Source organism: Typopeltis vanoorti, chromosome 7 (genome assembly GCF_054136105.1).
Source record: "Typopeltis vanoorti isolate ZY-2024b chromosome 7, IOZ_Tvanoo_1.0, whole genome shotgun sequence".
Lineage (NCBI taxonomy): Eukaryota > Metazoa > Arthropoda > Arachnida > Uropygi > Thelyphonidae > Typopeltis > Typopeltis vanoorti.
Window position 1 is genome coordinate 11674818 of NC_143555.1, and position 15978 is coordinate 11690795.

At 39.4% G+C, this 15978-nt stretch overlaps 1 protein-coding gene across 1 annotated transcript in view; it reads left to right on the top strand.

Moving 5' to 3' along the window:
- The window catches only part of LOC150104484 (RIMS-binding protein 2-like), a 635427-nt gene that overhangs the window by 297111 nt on the left and 322338 nt on the right, over positions 1-15978 (top strand). The gene's annotated exons all lie outside the window — the stretch shown is intronic.

Genomic DNA, 15978 nt, shown 5'->3' on the forward strand with positions numbered 1-15978 from the left:
CCTGATGAGCTTAGACTAGTAGGTTATTATACCTTTTTATAGAGCAGGGGTGGCCACAATGTGGCTCGTGAGCCACATGCGGCTTGTGTCCACGTGTCACTCGGCTCTTCATGATCTACCATGAAAAAATAAAAAGCGAAGAGGAGACAAAAAAAGAGGAACAAAATAAAAAAAGAGAGAAGAGAGAGAGAGAAAAACAGGTTAATAAAAATTACTACAATAAAAAAGTTGAAAGTTTATTTTTCACTTGGTTAGAGTGTAATAAATTTAGTTTAATCCTTTATCCAAGTGTGAGCAAACAAAGTTTGCACCTGAAAGTATCTTCAGGACTGGGGTAAGGTTGTACAACACCAGGGCAACTCGTTGCAAAGGTGGAGAAAGTACCAACACTCCTGTCTCAGTATCTCCTATAATGCAAAACACATCTCCTTGCGGATATGTCTAATGTTATGCATTAAGGGAAGGGCCACTACCCAGACTAGTTTCGACCTTTATTGAGGTCTCTTCAGTGGGAGCCAGGCCCAAGCTGAGATACCAGGCAGAAGCATTCACAGGTCATCTCTACCTATAGGAGTTGCCAAATGGTGTGCCCTTTTTTAATAAATTACTCTGGATTTAGAGAAAGATGTTGAAAGTTTATTTTTCACTTGGTTAGAGTATAATAAATTTAGTTTAATCCTTTATCCAAGTGTGAGCAAACAAAGTTTGCACCTGAAAGTATCTTCAGGACTGGGGTAAGGTGGTACAACACACCATTTGGCAACTCCTATAGGTAGAGATGACTTGCAAATGCTTCTGCCTGGTATCTCAGCTTGGTCCTGGCTCCCACTGAAGAGACCTCAATAAAGGTCGAAACTTGTCTGGGTAGTGGCCCTTCCCTTAATGCATAACATTAGACATATCCGCAAGGAGATGTGTTTTGCATTATAGGAGATTCTGAGACATGAGTGTTGGTAGCTTTCTCCACCTTTGCAACGAGTTTACTGGTGTTGTACCACCTTACCCCAGTCCTGAAGATACTTTCAGGCGCAAACTTTGTTTGCTCACACTTGGATAAAGGATTAAACTAAATTTATTATACAATAAAAAAGGTTTAAATTGAAACACATTAAATGAAGTTTTTTTGAACAATTAGAAAAATTTTAAAGGCGGAACACAATAATTTTAGTTACTTATTTACTAGTAGAGGCCTTCCTTTTATCCATTTTCTTAGTAAGCTCCTTAAAATCGGGTGTATAATTAGTAAAAGCAGTTCTTACAAGCTCGTTACAACCTAACCATGCGTACACTCACTTACTCCTGTACCATCGCATTGATCATAAGTTGCGGCTCTTCTAAGTCTTACTGGAATTATTTTTGCTCCAAAAGGACATGTAGTTGGCCTTGGTGAGATTTGGTGAGACCTCATCTTGACTACTGTGCACATATATGGTCATCTGGGTTTCTTGGCAGCGAGGAAGAGGTAGAGAGGATCTAGACGTGAATGACCAAGATGGTAGCAGGTCTACAGAATGAACCTTATGAGGCAGGTCGATGATTTGTGGTTACAGATATTTATTGACAGATGGAAAATGGTTGATATGATTGAGATATACAAATTACTGAGAGGATTTTACACAATGAATACAGAGGAAAATTTTCAGAACAGGTAAAAGATGGTAAAAGAACCAGGTGCCATCCTTGGAAACTGAGCAAGAATGTAGCTACCAGAGGTTGTGAGGATTAGATTTTTTGCTTGGAGAGGGAGCGATAAATAAATGGATTAGGTTGTCAGAGTCTGTTGTGTGTGCCATGATTGTGAGTGAGATCAAAGCAAACTATAATAGATACTATGCAAATATTAGATAGTGCTTGGCATTTTGTTTCAGGCCTCTCCCAATGAGTGTAAGGACTCGATAGAGTAAGTCATAATAATAATAATAATAATAACAATACCATTAAAATAAGTAATGAAAACTTTCAACTCATATGCATGTCTATTAGCAGCATGGTTTTGGTATGAGTATATCCTGCTTTTGCTATCTGCTTATATTCTATGGTAGTAACAGCAGAGCTAGTTATGAGAAATGGATATACCATGATATTTCTAGAATTTGCAAGACCTTGACATTATTGTCAAGGTCTTGACACGGGAGGACTAGGGGACATCCATGGAAACTGGGCAAAAGTGTGGTTAGTAAAGGTGTTAGAGCTGGGTTCTTTACTTTTAGAGTAGTGAATGAGTGGAATGCGCTCCCTGAGTCTGTAGTGGATGCTGTGACAGTGAATGAGTTTAAGGCGAGGTATGATAGATACTGTATGAATGTCAAATAGTTGTGATGAATATGATTTGGGGCCTCCCTCGATGAGTCTAATGACTCCCTGGAGTTGCCCGTAATAATAGTAATAATAATAGTAATAATTATTATAAATGTGAGATTGCTACACAAACTCAAAGGGATGTGTGTGTGTAAAATGGACTTGTAATATGGATTAGGGGGAGTAGCTGAATGACAGGTATCAAACGGTTAGATATGCAGGTAGTTAGTATACCAATTGTGTGTCACAGGGTTCTGTATTTGCACAAATGTTGCTTAACTTGTATATTAATGATATTGGTGATAGTCTGGAGTGTGATAACCAGTTTGTTTTATTTTTTTATTTTATTTTTATATATATTATGCGACTTTCACTCATGACAGTATGGTTAATCAGACTAAGGATGTCTCCTTCATGGTTACACAGTGATCGGCATTCATTATTAAAAATTATGGAAACAACTACCATGTTATAGTAAAACTTCAGTTTATTATAAACCAGAAGAATCATTCGACATTTTGACCTTATATCACGGTCATCTGGAGAATACACATACACCCAAAGAAATAAGCAACATTACAATCTACATGGTATGCTAAAGTCACAATGATTTGGTCAATTGTTAAAATTCTTGGCCTAACCTCTGGTGGAAAAAAAAACCTTGCTACATCAAAGCTAGAGTCCTACTATTATTATTATTATTATTATTATTATTATTATTATTATTATTATCTACTTGATTACAAATCATTAATTTTGGACATTATCTTTCTCCGACTTTGTTATATCCTGTATATCCTGATTAGCTTTTAATGACATGATAGCTGCCAGTTCTGTTTTGGTGTGATTGCTACATATAGGAAGTTTTTTTCACTTGGCTATGCTACTAATTATATATTGGACTTTATCTTTTATCCAAGTGTAAGCAAACAAAGTTTGCACCTGAAGTACTTTCAGGACGGGGACAACTCGTAAAGGTGGTATAAGTTTTCATCACCTTGCCTTAGTATCTCCCATAATGCAAAGCACATCTCCTTGCTGACATGTATATTGCTATGCATTAAGGAAAGGGCCACTACCCAGACCGGTTTCAACCTTTATTGAGGTCTCATCAGTGGGAGCCAGACCCAGAGGTGGTGATACTCAGGTGGAAGTAATGGAGAAGTCATATTTACCTATATGAGTTGCCAAGGGGGTGTCACACCCCATTATTAAAATTCTCTGGATTAGAGATAAGTTTAAAGAAGTTTTTACTTGGTTATGCTACTAATTATATATTGGGTTTTATCCTTTATCCAAGCATAAGCAAACAAAGTTTGCACCTGAAGTACTTTCAGGACTGGGGCAACTCGTGGTAAAGGTGGTATAAGTTCTCATCACTTGCCTTAGTATCTCCCATAATGCAAAGCACATCTCCTTGTGGACATTAAGTGTCCCTTCCCTTAATGCACAGCATTAAGGGAAGGGGTCACTATCCAGACTAGTTTGACCTTTATCGAGGTGCTGTTTAAGTAAAGACCACTCTAAAAATTAGGTGGTCTCCCAGACCACTCCCTACAAGTGACTGAAGGACCATCCAAATTAGCGTTGTTCCACTCAGTGACAAGCCCACCCTGTCACCGAGAAGAACTTCTCAACATTGGCTCTACTCAGTGGCATGCTCACCCCACCACCAGACAGAGCCATAATCTCAGTGGTGGCCCCCACTCAGAGACAGGCAAAAACCTACCCCAAGCAAAACCTCTCATACCTCAAAGAAAGAGACCATTTTTGCACCAAAGCACATTAGTGGGAGCCAAACCACAAGTGGTGATACTCAGGTGGAAATAATGGAGAAATCATATTTACCTATACGAGTTGACAAAGGGTGTCACACCCTATTATTAAAATTCTCTGGATTAGAGATAAGTTTAAGGAAGTTTTTTCACTTGCCTTAGTGCAAACTTTGTTTTCTTACACTTGGATAAAGGATAAAACCCAATATATAATTAATAGCATAACCAAGTGAACACTTCCTTAAACTTATCTCTAATCCAGAGAATTTTAATTATAGGGACACCCTTTGGCAACTTATATAGGTAAATATGACTTCTCCATTACTTCCACCTTAGTATCACCACCTCTGAGTCTGGCTCCCACTGATGTACTTTGTACAGAAGTGGTTGCTTTCCCTGAGATGTGAGAGGCTCTGCTTGGAGGTAGGTTTTTGCCTTTCTCTGAGTAGGTCCACTGCTGAGATTATGGCTCTGCTCAGGGGTAGGTTTTTGCCTGTCTTAGTATCTGAGATTATGGCTCTGCTTGGTGGTGGGGTGAGCCTGTCACTGAGTGGAGCCACCACTGAATTGGATGTAGGGAGTGGTCTGGAGGACCACTTGTAGGGAGTGGTCTGGTGGACCACTTAATTTTTAGAGAGGTCTTTACTTAAACAGCACCTCTATAAAGGTCGAAACTTGTCTGAGTAGTGGCCCTTCCCTTAATGCATATCATTATACATGTCCTCAAGGAGATATGCTTTGCATTATGGAAAATATAAGGCAAATGATGAGAACTTATACCACCTTTACCACGAGTTGCCCCGGTCCTGAAAGCACTTCAGGCACAAACTTTGTTTGCTTACACTTGGATAAAGGATATAACCCAATATATAATTAGTTGCTACATATAGCTTTCATTTTATTCAAAACATTAATAGTTTCTAAACGGATTTTATCAGCTATATTATTTGGAAGAAATTTAATGCATCTTTCTATGTGGTATATAACATCCAGGCAGGCATACAGGCATGAACTTTGCAGTTCTAGGTGCTTCTTCAAAGTTTATGCCTGTATTAAATAGCAAAAGTTCACCATTATTTAGGTTGTGGCTAGATAGGTTGATCACATGGCCATTGCTTGCATGTGGTTGGGTGCTCCTTGCCTCCAATGTTCATTGTTCGCTGCTAGAGTGGCATGCCAGGGAAGAGATATTCTGATTGGTTATATTTGTATGATTGGCATTCAAATTTTGCTATTGTTTTAGTATACGAAATTTTTTTCCAGAATATCGTTAGCTGAATTATTGGTGATCCTTTCATCACATCTTCCCTCAGGCAGTCTACCTTAAGCCTACACATACTGGCCAATATAGACATGCTAACTCTTATCACTACTCTTCACAAAACTTTGGAGGCATTATCACCCTCAAAAACATAGCTATAACAATTTTCCCTAATGAGCAAGCTCTTAAACAAGAATTACAAATTATTAGCAAAACTTTTATAAATAACAGCTAAGAAATGAAAATAAAAATACCGTCAGTAAAGTTCTTCATAAAACTTCATCAGAAATGCGTATAATGTAGACTACAGTAAAACAATAACTATCCCATATATTAAAAGATTATCAGATAAAATAAATAGAATTGTACACCATAACAATCTTAATGCTACTTTTAAATCACCTGTAAAATTAAGAAAACATATTCGATTCCTCTAAGGATCCTTTCTCCCACTGGCCCACCCTGGAGTATACTATATCCATTTTTCCTATAACTTACCTTATATTGGTGAAACTGAATCCCCAATTCCTATGCATAAAAATGAACACAAATTACACAAACACATTAAATTTAACAATTTTGGTGAAGCAGTCCTCTCATATCATGCCCTTAACACCTTACACTAAATTGATTTGAAAAGTACCTGTTCCTTACAGGTACTTTACAGGTAACCCAGAGGATTGCTGCAGTACTGAGAAGGAATCTGACCTGCAGAGATAAAAGAATTATCATTCCATTGTTCACCAGCTAGCCTCGACACCAAATGGTGTCGAGGCTAGCTGGTGAAGGGACGTGCTATCGGAGAGCTCCTGAGAGATTTGTGTTTTTTGTTGATTTATTGATGTTTTGGATTCAATTTAATGGACTTAAGTGTGTAATTTTGGTATATTATTGGAGCTTTATTAGCATGGTTAGTGTACTAAAGTGTTTTATAACATAATCTATGTCGGGAAGTCGGCGCTAGATGAATTCGTAATGTGTAGTGTTCGTGCAAGCTCCAGATAAGATAAGTATCATTTTCAGTTATCGATACAAATTACTTAATATTGTGTAGTTTTGTTTTGTTTGCCTTGCGTATTTTAGTGCGTCTATTTTGGTGTGTTATAACGTATAATTTGACAAAACACGTTGAAATAAGTATGGCACCTGTGCGAAGGAAAATGGCGGCCAGTAATGAAGGTTCGCCATCGTTATCAAAGAACGGTAGCATAAAAGAAATGAGTCAGTGTACTAGCTGTGAAATGTATGCTTTGCGGAGTGCGGTCAGAGTGTGGTTAGATGATAATAAAGGATTGAATGTGTGTAGAAAATGTAGGGAGAATGAGGAATTGAAGTGTATTTCGGATCGTGAGTGTGATATTTTTGTCAACCTTCAGAATGAAGGAAAGAGGGATATGACAAGAAACGGCAAGGTTGTACATGAAAATTGTGAGAGTGTGAATGTAGAAAGTGTGAATGATAGTATAAATGGTTTCTCAGAGAACAAAAAAGATGAGATAGATGCATTGAGTGAGATTGTGTTGTTGAATAGTGCGATAGAAAGAGCAAAACAGCAGCTAGAGTGCATGAACAAAAGTAGACTGAATGAACCAACCAATAATAAAAGGTATGACAGGAAAAATAGACATATGAATGTGAACATGAACAAAATGAAGGATAGAGTGCTTTATGGAGACTCATTAGTACGAGGTGTGTTAGTAGAGGATTTGACAAAATCGTACCAACCTGGTGCGACCATAAAGGACGTAACTGAGTCTATTAGAGAGCAAAAGGAAAGGGTGAAAGAAATGATTGTTGTGGCAGGTACGAATGATTTGAAAGGAGATAAAATGGAAACGATAGAAGACCTGAATGAATTGTTTGAGGTAGCAAAAGAAAAGAGTGAGAGAGTTAGAATGATTAGTCTTTTGCCACGGTATGACAGTGAAATGTTTAAAAGGCGGGCTATAATTGCGAATGACTTTATGCGTGGGTTATGTATGACGCGTGGTGTGGAATTTGTGGATGTGTGGAGTGAGTTTGATGGGCGAAAGGAACTATATAAGATGGATGGCTTGCATTTGAATGGTTACGGTGTAAGAAGACTTGAGAAAGTGTTGCTGAATGTAGTGGATGTGCAAATTCAGGGAAACTAGATTTGTTAAGGGGGGGGGAGTAGAGATACAGTCCTTATAGAGGCAGTTGAATGTAAGAATGAATATAATATGCCAGAGCAAATAAGGACAACAAATCTGAGTGGGATAGTTAATATTACTATTATTACTATTACTATTATTACGGGCAACTCCAGGGAGTCATTGGACTCATCGAGGGAGGCCCCAAATCATATTCATCACAACTATTTGACATTCATACAGTATCTATCATACCTCGCCTTAAACTGTCACAGCATCCACCACAGACTCAGGGAGCGCATTCCACTCATTCACTACTCTAAAAGTAAAGAACCCAGCTCTAACACCTTTACTAACCACACTTTTGCCCAGTTTCCATGGATGTCCCCTAGTCCTCCCAAAACCAGCCCTGTTCTCAAAAATATCTTCTGAATTAATTTTATAGAAACCCTTCAGTAATTTGAATGTCTCAATCATATCTCCCCTCCTCCGCCTATCAACCAATTTTTGCAACCCACAAATCCTCAACCTGTTCTCATACGGTTCATTCCACAGACCTGCTATCATCTTTGTCACTCGCCTCTGGATCCTCTCCACCTCCTCCCCATCAAGAAGAAACCTAGGTGACCAAATCTGAGCACAGTAGTCTAGATGGGGTCTTATCAAGGCTCGATACAGAGGAACAATAACCTGCTTGTCTATGCTTGTCATCGTATTCTTCAGCAACCAAGTGATTTGATGAGCTGTTTTGGTCACTTTTGCAATGTGTCCCCTAAATTTCAATTCCTTATCTACCAACACTCCTAAATCTCGTGCCTCATCAATTTCCTGGAGCACGGTTCCACCAATGCAGTAAACTGCCGCCAATCTTTTCACCCCAAAATGCATAACCTTACATTTTGCCACATTAAACTGACATCCATTCTCCTTAGCCCAGACCTCCAATCTATCCAAATCATCCTGCAAAATTTTGACGTCATCTGCATTCACTATTGCCCTACCCAACTTCGCATCATCCGCAAACAAATGAACTGTTCCTCTCAGATCATTTCCTATGTCATTTATGAACAAATTAAACAGCAGTGGTCCAAGAACAGATCCTTGTGGCACACCACTAGTCACAGGCCGTCTTGTGGACTCTACTCCCGAGTAAACCACTCTCTGATATCTCTCCGTCAACCACCCTCCTATCCATCTCACCAACCCTATGTCCATTCCCATATGCTGCAATTTACTGATTAGAATTCCATGTGGAATCCTGTCAAAGGCCTTGGCAAGGTCCAGTAGAATCAGCGTAAACCCATTACCCTTATCCAGTTCAGCCGTCACTGTGTTATAATACGTGAGCAAGTTACTGAGGCATGACCTACCCTTCACAAAACCATGCTGTCCCCGATACAGTATCCCATTTTCTTCTATCCAATCTTGTATTTTCCTCTTGACTATTTTCTCTAAGACCTTGACAATGATTCCTGATATGCTAATCGGTCGGTAATTTACTACAGCAGTCTTGGAACCACCTTTATGCAGTGGAACTATTTTCCCCTCTTTCCACCCGCTCGGGACTAACCCAGACCCGAGACTCAAATTAAACAAAATGGTCAAGGGTACTGACAATTCTTTAGCTGCTTCTCGTACAACACGAGCTGGTATACCATCCAATCCCACAGATGTATTGATATTGAGGTTATGCAATAGACTACTCACCTCCACTTCATTAACCACAATTCCCGTATAATCTACTGGTTTATTCGTTTCTGCAATGTCACCACCTGGATGATATACTTTTGCAAAGTGCTCACTCAGTAACTCAACTATCTCAGCTGATTCAGTTACCTCCCTACCATCGGCATTCTTTAAAATCAATCTGATATGTACATTTTTCCTTTTACTTGCTACATATCTAAAAAACTGTTTAGGATTCTCTTTAGCCTGCATGGCCAATGTTCTTTCGTAATCCTTTTTTGCTTTTCTTACCACACTCGTCACCCTTCTGGCCTGCGCTTTATACTGTTCATGTGCCTGCCGGTCACCCTTCTCCTTAAATTCCCTCCATAGTTGTTTCTTTTTTTGCAACTCAAGCTTAATGGTGTTATTCATCCATTTAACCCCTACTTGATTTATTATTCGGACTCTAGGTATACAGTCAGCCATTGCTTCATGCAAGCACTTCTTAACTACCTCCCATGCACTATCAACTTCTAGTCCTTGCAGTTGTACATGCCATGGCACTGAACCAATCAAACTCCTAAGCTTGTCATACTTTCCAGCCCGATAATTCCACATGTACCCTGTCTTAATTGAAAATTCTACACCTTTACCACCTACCAAGTTAAGACCCTATGATCACTCTCACCGATTGGTGGCAATGTGTTCATATTTGTTACAGCCAAATCCTCAGATGTAATTACTAGGTCAAGCACTCTCTGACCCCTAGTATTTTCCATCACATGCTGTCGCAGATAGTTATCCCTTAATAACCGCATAAAATCCAGTTCCTTCCTCCCGTGTGTCCTCTCCTCACTTCAATCAATGCGACCACAGTTGAAATCTCCCATAATAATCACCCTCCTTCCACCCATTTCTTCTATTTGCTTGTGCATACTGTCACCACCATCTTTTCCATCACCTGGTCTATAGCAGCACCCAATTGTATATTTAGTTCTGCTAGCCACAATCTCACACCAAATGGCCTCAAAATGTGCTCTTTTCTCTATCCTGCAATTCAACTTCTATTCTCCTTGGCTGGAGCTCATCAGCTATCATCAACAATACTCCTCCCCCCATTTTATTCTCTCTGTCATTCCTGAACACACTATACCCATCACATTCAATCCCACTAGTTATATCATCTACAGTCAACCATGTTTCACTAATACCTATAACCTGTGGTCTGGAAGTGCCAACCATGGCCAAAAACTCTTCCTTCTTGTTCCTAATACTCCTAGTATTAGTGTACATGAATTTAAGACCCCCATTAGCCCCAACCCTACCTTGATGCCTTATATTAACTATCCCACTCAGATTTGTTGTCCTTATTTGCTCTGGCATATTATATTCATTCTTACATTCAACTGCCTCCATAAGGACTGTATCTCTACTCCCCCCCCCCCACCTAACAAATCTACTTTCCCTGAATTTGCACATCCACTACATTCAGCAACACTTTCTCAAGTCTTCTTACACTGTAACCATTCAAATGCAAGCCATCCATCTTATATAGATCCTTTCGCCCATCAAACTCACTCCACACATCCACAAATTCCACACCACTCGTCATACATAACCCACGCATAAAGTCATTTGCAATTATAGCCCGCCTTTTAAACATTTCACTGTCATACCGTGGCAAAAGACTAATCATTCTAACTCTCTCACTCTTTTCTTTTGCTACCTCAAACAATTCATTCAGGTCTTCTATCATTTCCATTTTATCTCCTTTCAAATCATTCGTACCTGCCACAACAATCATTTCTTTCACCCTTTCCTTTTGCTCTCTGATAGACGCAGTTAAGTCCTTTATGGTCGCACCAGGTTGGTACGATTTTGTCAAATCCTCTACTAACACACCTCGTACTAACGAGTCTCCATACAGCACTCTATCCTTCATTTTGTTCATGTTCACATTCATACGTCTATTTTTCCTGTCATACCTTTTATTATTGGTTGGTTCATTCAGTCTACTTTTGTTCATGCACTCTAGCTGCTGTTTTGCTCTTTCTATCGCACTATTCAACAACACAATCTCACTCAATGCATCTATCTCATCTTTTTTGTTCTCTGAGAAACCATTTATACTATCATTCACACTTTCTACATTCACACTCTCACAATTTTCATGTACAACCTTGCCGTTTCTTGTCATATCCCTGTTTCCTTCATTCTGAAGGTTGACAAAAATATCACACTCACGATCCGAAATACACTTCAATTCCTCATTCTCCCTACATTTTCTACACACATTCAATCCTTTATTATATCTAACCACACTCCGACCGCACTCCGCAAAGCGTACATTTCACAGCTAGTACACTGACTCATTTCTTTTATGCTACCGTTCTTTGATAACGATGGCGAACCTTCATTACTGGCCGCCATTTTCCTTCACACAGGTGCCATTACTTATCTGTGAGGTGTTTTGTCAAATTATACCCTAATCTTTAATAATTATTCAATTAATAAATAAGAGGAAAAAAAAAGTACAAACATCAGAACATTTAAATACCAAATATAATTAAATAAAATGAAATATAACTAAATACAGTAACTTAACTTCGTTTTGTCTTCCACCGTTACGTGTTCGATTCCGACGGTACCAAAATATATTATATCGCGACAGCAACTAACTTCCAAAAAACAACCACTGAAGTACACTCGTATTCAGAGAAACAATTTAGCACTCAAAAACGTAGAAAAACGGGGAAAAAAGCAGACTATTCACCGATTAAAAATCACTTCCTTCTGCACAGCTCAAATTCACCGCCACGTGCTCGTATAAGGCATCAAGGTAGGGTTGGGGCTAATGGGGGTCTTAAATTCATGTACACTAATACTAGGAGTATTAGGAACAAGAAGGAAGAGTTTTTGGCCATGGTTGGCACTTCCAGACCACAGGTTATAGGTATTAGTGAAACATGGTTGACTGTAGATGATATAACTAGTGGGATTGAATGTGATGGGTATAGTGTGTTCAGGAATGACAGAGAGAATAAAATGGGGGGAGGAGTATTGTTGATGATAGCTGATGAGCTCCAGCCAAGGAGAATAGAAGTTGAATTGCAGGATAGAGAAAAGAGCACATTTGAGGCCATTTGGTGTGAGATTGTGGCTAGCAGAACTAAATATACAATTGGGTGCTGCTATAGACCAGGTGATGGAAAAGATGGTGGTGACAGTATGCACAAGCAAATAGAAGAAATGGGTGGAAGGAGGGTGATTATTATGGGAGTTTCAACTATGGTCGCATTGATTGGGGTGAGGAGAGGACACACGGGAGGAAGGAACTGGATTTTATGCGGTTATTAAGGGATAACTATCTGCGACAGCATGTGATGGAAAATACTAGGGGTCAGAGAGTGCTTGACCTAGTAATTACATCTGAGGATTTGGCTGTAACAAATATGACCACATTGCCACCAATCGGTGAGAGTGATCATAGGGTCTTAACTTGGGAGGTGGCTAAAGGTGTAGAATTTTCAATTAAGACAGGGTACATGTGGAATTATCGGGCTGGAAAGTATGACAAGCTTAGGAGTTTGATTGGTTCAGTGCCATGGCATGTACAACTGCAAGGACTAGAAGTTGATAGTGCATGGGAGGTAGTTAAGAAGTGCTTGCATGAAGCAATGGCTGACTGTATACCTAGAGGCCGAATAATAAATCAAGTAGTGGTTAAATGGATGAATAACACCATTAAGCTTGAGCTGCAAAAAAAGAAACAACTATGGAGGGAATTTAAGGAGAAGGGTGACCGGCAGGCACATGAACGGTATAAAGCGCAGGCCAGAAGGATGACGAGTGTGGTAAGAAAAGCAAAAAAGGATTACGAAAGAACATTGGCCATGCAGGCTAAAGAGAATCCTAAACAGTTTTTTAGATATGTAGCAAGTAAAAGGGAAAATGTACATGGCAGATTGATTTTAAAGAATGCCGATGGTAGGGAGGTAACTGAATCAGTTGAGATAGTTGAGTTACTGAGTGAGCACTTTGCAAAAGTATATCATCCAGGTGGTGACATTGCAGAAACGAATAAACTAGTAGATTATACGGGAATTGTGGTTAATGAAGTGGAGGTGAGTAGTCTATTGCATAACCTCAATGTCAATACATCTGTGGGATTGGATGGTATACCAGCTCGTGTTGTACGAGAAGCAGCTAAAGAATTGTCAGTACCCTTGACCATTTTGTTAAATTTGAGTCTCGGGTCTGGGTTAGTCCCGAGCGGGTGGAAAGAGGGGAAAATAGTTCCACTGCATAAAGGTGGTTCCAAGACTGCTGTTGTAAATTACCGACCGATTAGCATATCAGGAATCATTGTCAAGGTCTTAGAGAAATTAGTCAAGAAAAGAATACAGGATTGGATAGATGAAAATGGGATATTGTATTGGGGGCCAAAATGGTTTTGTGAAGGGTAGATCATGCCTCAGTAACTTGCTCACGTTTTATAACACAGTGACGGCTGGACTGGATAGGGGTAATGGGTTTACAGTGATACTACTGGTCCTTGCCAAGGCCTTTGATAGGATACCACATGGAACCCTAATCAGTAAACTGGAGCAGATGGGTATAGATATAGGGTTGGTGAGATGGATAAGAGGGTGGTTGAAGGAGAGATATCAAAGAGTGGTTTATTCAGGAGTGGAATCTAAAAGACGTCTTGTGACTAGTGGAGTGCCACAGGTCTCTGTTCTTGGACCACTGCTTTTCAATTTGTTCATCAATGATATTGGAAAGGATCTGAGAGGAAGTGTTCACTTGTTTGCTGATGATGCAAAGTTGGGTAGAGCAATTGTGAGTGCACAGGATGTCAAAATTTTACAGGATGATTTGGATAGTTTGGAGGACTGGGCTAGGAAAAATGGATGTCAATTTAATGTTGCAAAGTGTAAGGTTATGCACTTTGGGGTGAAAAGAATAGCAGCAGTATATTGCATTGGTGGAACCATACTCCAGGAGATTGATGAGGCCAGGGATTTGGGAGTGTTGGTGGATAGGGAATTGAAGTTTAGGGGGCACATTGCAAAAGTAACTAAAACAGCTCACCAAATCACTTGGCTTCTGAAAAATACCTTAACGTGCAGAGAGGAACAAGTTGTTGTTCCTCTGTATTGAGCCTTGATATGACCCCATCTGGACTTCTGTTCCCAGCTATGGGCACCAGGGTTTCTTCGTGATGGGGAGGAAGTGGAGAGGGTCCAGAGACGAGTGACCAAGATGATAGCAGGTCTGTGGAATGAACCTTATGAGAATAGGTTGAAGATTTGTGGGTTGCAGAAATTGGACGATAGGCGAAGGAGGGGTGATATGATTGAGACATTCAAATTACTGAAGGGTTTTTATAAGATTGATCCAGAAGATATTTTTGAAAATATGACTGGTGGTGGGAGGACTAGGGGCCATGCATGGAAGCTGGGCAAGAGTGTGGTTGACAAGGGTGTTAGAGCTAGGTTCTTTACTTGGAGAGTGGTAAATGAGTGGAATAAGCTTCCAGATTCTGTTGTGGGTGCTGCGACCGTGAATGAGTTCAAGGCAAGGTATGATAGATACTGTGTGAATGTTGAATAGTTGTTCTTGACATGATGTTAGGGCCTCCCTCGATGAGTCTGTCGACTCCTTGGAGTTTCCCGAAACAATAATAATAATAATAATAATTGTATAAGACCCTGATCAGACCATGCTTAGACTATTGTTCTCAAATTTGGTCCCCAGGATTTGAATGGGATAATTAACTGTAGAAAGGGTACAGAGGTGGATAACAAAGATGGTTTCAGGACTGTACAATGTCAGTTACACGGATCGACTGAGGGAATGTGGACTGCAGAGTTTGATGAATAGAAGAACGAGAGGTGATATGATCGAGACTTTTAAACTGACTGTTGAGAGGCAGTTACAGGTAGAGATTGGAGAGTTCTTTCACTTGGTGGAATGGCGGGAAGGAGTAATTAAAAGGGAGGGCCATTTCTGGAGGTTACGAAAGGAAGCTGTGAGCAAGAGGGTGCTGAGTGGATTCTTTGCTTGGAGGTGGTTGAACCATGAAATGCATTGCCTGAGAGAGTGGTTAGAGCATGAACGGTCAATGATTTCAAGGAGTGGTATGATAAACTTTGTGTTTCCTAAGAAAGAATGACCTCCCACAATGAGTCTTTTGACTCCATGGACGCCTGGATAATAATAATAATAACAGGACTCTAGCTTTGATGTGGTAAGGTGTTTTTTTTTCCACCAGAGGTCAGGCCAATAGTTTTGACAGTTGGCCAAATTAATGTGACTTTAGCATGCCATGTAGATTGTAATGTTGCTTGTATAGTTGGGTATATGTGTATATTCCAGGTGGTGACCTTGATATGAAGTCTGAAACATTGAGTGATTATTTTGGTTTATATTAAACTGAAGTTTTATTGTAACATAGTGCTTGTTTCCATAATTTTTAATAATGGATATTTTTTGTATTTTTATTGATTTACCAATTTTATATGCCTCTGTATATTTTCGATAATCTGAAAACCTACGCTGTAAACAAAACATGAACCTCATCTCCCACCATTTACTCATGATGCTGATGGAAAGAGTAATAAGGAACATAACTGATATAGAATCTCTGCAAGCTGACTCAAATAGACTGATTCTAAAGCCAAATGTTAATGCATGTCAGTTTAATGTTTCTATTTGAAAGGTGATATATTTAATATTGAGAACATTACTGCAATGAATGAATTGAACAAAGTACCATGAGAACCATGATATGAAAAAGAATTGGACATTATGTTTCAATAAAGAAAAAAAGAATACTAGCTGTGTTGTTATTTTATAT